Source organism: Apaloderma vittatum, unplaced genomic scaffold (assembly GCF_000703405.1).
Source record: "Apaloderma vittatum isolate BGI_N311 unplaced genomic scaffold, ASM70340v1 scaffold30666, whole genome shotgun sequence".
NCBI lineage: Eukaryota > Metazoa > Chordata > Aves > Trogoniformes > Trogonidae > Apaloderma > Apaloderma vittatum.
Window position 1 is genome coordinate 53,061 of NW_009723924.1, and position 3,859 is coordinate 56,919.

The following is a 3,859-nucleotide window of genomic DNA, read 5'->3' on the forward strand; positions in this document are numbered from 1 at the left end:
AAGAGCTGGATGAGGAACCGTGTGCCTGGCTGGATGCAGGTGAGGAGCCCCGTCGCTCAACAGGACTTGGACTGTTTGACTTCTCTCTGCCCTGCAGCACAGCCCTGGCCTCCTCCCTCATCTTGCTTTTTTTTCTGCTAGGCAATGCTCATTCACCCATGGACCTGTCCCTGCACTGATTTGAAGATCTTTTCATTCCCTTGCCCAGCACCCTGCTGGTCTTTCCCTTCTGGTGCCTGAAGGTGAGCATGGAGAGCAGCTTTCTGCTCCTCCTGCAGTCTCCTTCACTCTGTTGCCATCTGTCTGCCTTGTGCTGCTCCTTCCCATCCCTCTCCTGTCTTCAGAGGCAGCATAAGGACACAGAAAACAGAGAATGAATGAGATGATCAGGGCATGATCCTCCCGTGTAAAAGGAAGCCAGTAGCTATGCCACAGAAATTCCCTGCAGCAAACATTTATTGAATACAAAGAGATCCTTGTAAGCTTATGGAAAACCTTCAGCTCCCAGACCTGCCTGCCCTAAGGGATACCTGCCTGCAGCAGCCCACCTCCTCTGCTGTATCCACGGTACCCTGCAAGCTGATGCAAAACCAGCCCTTGACCTGGGGAGCTGAGGGTTTCACTGGAGAAAAGATTAATCTCTGAGACAGGTATGTTTGTCCAGGCTGGTCTCACAACGTGTCCTTGTCAGCTCTCCCTATGCTTTCAGCACAAGGTGCTACCTCCCACTCCAGACTGTCTGGTGGAAACGTGTGTCTTGCCATTGAAATACCTTTGTGGAGCAGGCAGCTGTGCACGGATGCTACTAGCAGCACCTCTGACAACAGGCTGGGCACACAGTGACCCTGTCAACTGGAGCCTTGTGGAGTGTCTATTCACAGCATAACCAGCCTGTCCCGGGATGCCTAAGTCACAGCATCTATCCAAGGTACAATCTGGTCAGTCCAAAACAGTCCTATGGCATACGAATATCAAAATAGCTACGCTTAGCCATATCTCTATAATCTCTCTCCCAAAATGGCCAGTTTTGATTGCTGAGCCGAGGAGCGTAAGAAACAAGGCACGTGTAATGTTCTCCTGCGTTCCAGCATCAGTGCAAGCACATGGTTGTTCTTGGGCTTCAGCTTTTAATAACCTCCACTGGGGCTATCCACCCCAAATGGATCAAAACCTTCTCTGAAGCCACTGTTTGCTTCTGCAATATCGTGTGGAAATGTGTTCAAAACTTAATTATGCCCTCTGGAGAAGGGGTGGAGGGGAAGGCAAAAAAACTCAAGCCCAAAAAACACACAAGCCAAACCAAACTTCGTTTTGTTTCAAATCTACTACTTGTTCATGCTGAGTTACCAACCTTCCTAACAGTCCTTGCAGCTCCTTCTTCCAAGAGTTAGGAAAGATTCTTTGCTGATAAAGCAGTACATGCCCCATTACCAAGGAAAAACTGCAGTTGTGAGGAAAAATTGCTTGCTCAGCAAATCGTCTTGCTAATAGACAAGGGAGCATCCATGTTGCCAACCCAGTTAAAAAAAAAAAAACACACACCCCCCCAAAAAACAGGGCTGCAGGTATCTAATCCTCTTGTGCTTGCACATGATACAGAGGAAAGCCTACTACTGCTCAAGGTGCAGCTGCACTTGCATACTCCACACGTGGGAAAAAACAAAGCAAGGTGTGTGGAGCAGGGAATGCCATTTCTGTAGCATGGAAGTAGCTGGAACGATCCTCTAGGACTTGCCTTGAAGCTGTTGGCAGGAGTGTAGGATGCAAAATGCATTAGTTTCTAACAGATGTCTGATTCCAGGTGTTACGCCTCCTTTGAACTCTCCCTTCGTACATGAATGGTGCTTGTTCGTTCGAAGGGATGCAAGACGCGCTGGTTTCTGAGAGGATTAAGATTTGAAATGCATTCATGGTGCGAGCTGTAGCTAAGGGAAAGGCTCAGAGAGAAGCAGATCCTGCTGCGCTTTCCTGTCCATGGGCAGGGTGGTTGGGCTCACTTTTGCAACTTTACAGGGAGAAGCAGAGACTGCAGCCTCTAGCTATGTTAGAAACCTCTTGTCTGCTCAGTCCCTCATGAACCCCAACCATTTATCAGACAGGCGGATGTCCCTGACCTGTTCCTGATAAGGTGAGGTGTGATGCCTATTAGGAGATGATAAGGGTGCACAATACCAAGCCCAGCGATTTTGCCTCTCCGAATACCAAGACAGCCCAGCCTTCCTCAGGAGCCTGATACAGACTGTTTGCTTTCCATCCCGAGGCTCTGATAACCTCCCAGGTCTCTCTTACTGGCAGCCTGGGGAGCCGTGGCAGCTCCCTGCATGTCCCATGCCCGCAACCTTGCTCAGCTCGCGTGCTGGAGCAGAGGATGTGGTGGGCTTTTTGCCCCGTGTCTGCACCTTGGGTGAAGTGGCAGTTTGTCACACAGCCCAGATTTCCATGTCCTGGAAACTCTCAGCCATTTGCACCAGCAGCAAACCCAGCTCAGCACCAGCTTTTTAAGAGCTTTGTCCAAAGCAACGCCTGTCTTATGACAGCTGATCTTTGCCCCTCTGGAGCTGCACTCCACCAAGTCTCCCTTTAATTCCCCCCCGGAGGCTGATTAGCTGATAACTGCTGCTTGGAAGGGCCCATTTACTCCAAATGCCCAGGCCTCCCTCTCTGTATTTTCACCTTTTTTTCTCAGCACCTGCACACTTACGCGGGAAATAATTTCTGCGTGCTCTGAACGGGTTCTGGATTTGCTTTGGGATTATACCTTATTTTGCCACAGAGGTTTGTGAGAGTGAGCAAAGTTGCAGGGATGCAAACACACACATGTTTACTCCTGCATGAGGAGGGATGGTGGCTTCTTGCTTCAGCTCCCCAGCTCCGCTGCCTTTTGGGGAGAGGAACCAGGCAGGAGGGAGCTCTTGCCCAGCCGTATAGGGAGGCAGGGTGGGGACACACCAGCGCCGTGCCTATGCTCGGGGATCCTCAAGGCACAGCTGAGTTCAAGGTCACAACAAAAGTGGCTTAATGGGGAACGCGGAGACAGAGCTCGGAGCGGTACAGCCTCACCCCAGCGAGCGAGGTTGTGTACGGCCAACAACTGTGACTACAGCTGGGACGCCATCGCTGCTCCTGCCCCAGCAAATCCATTTACTCCAGCACAAGCATGCTCCCTGCAGAAACCCTGCCCTGTTCGGATACCTGGAGAGCTGCTCTTTTCATTCCGTCCTTGCCTGCCTTGCTCAGCAATGTGGCTTTTGCATTCCGTACCTGGAGCCCACCTGCCTGCACTGGCAGCAGGGTGCTAGTTTCCCACCTAAGACCAGATGCAAACTCTGTGCAAACAGCTGGAGCTGTTCCTGGCTCCTTCCATAACCCCCCCATGCTAGGGCTGTCGGAAAGGAGGAACAGATGAAAGGCTCTCCCTTTGCATCCCAAAGCTTTATCTTTAAAAGTATAAGGCAAAAGTTACTCACATGCAAAAGCAGTTTCATAACTAAATCTCTGCATCCTCCATGCCTTCCTCCATCCGTGCTGTACGGACGGCTCTCTGAGTCATTTCAAATTCCCACACCAGCGAGCAGCGTGCCTTACCTGTTGCAACAGGAGAGAGACCTCTCCTGAAGTTTACTGCCTCTCTGCGCCCGCCGACGAAAATCCTCTCCCGCAGCAGCACCTCGCTGGCTGCTGGGGGTCCATGGTGCTTGCAAATCAGAGGAGAGGGCTCGTAGAAATTCCTGAGAGAAGGGATTTTGCTGGCTGAAACTCTGGTAGCACAGGTTGAGAGCAGCAAGGGAGAAAGTTGCAGGAGGTGGAACTCCCTTGCCAAAGAGCCACCCCTTCTGTGACGGACTGGAGGAGGAGGAAA

General features: G+C 51.3%; 1 protein-coding gene across 1 annotated transcript in view; it reads right to left on the reverse strand.

Annotated features, from left to right (window-relative positions):
• Positions 1-3,633, reverse strand: part of FAT2 (FAT atypical cadherin 2) — a gene marked incomplete at its 3' end in the record, with an annotated part of 56,686 nt that extends 53,053 nt beyond the window's left edge. The window contains 1 exon segment of the mRNA XM_009872294.1: positions 3,586-3,633.
• Between the last annotated feature and the right edge of the window lie 226 nt (positions 3,634-3,859).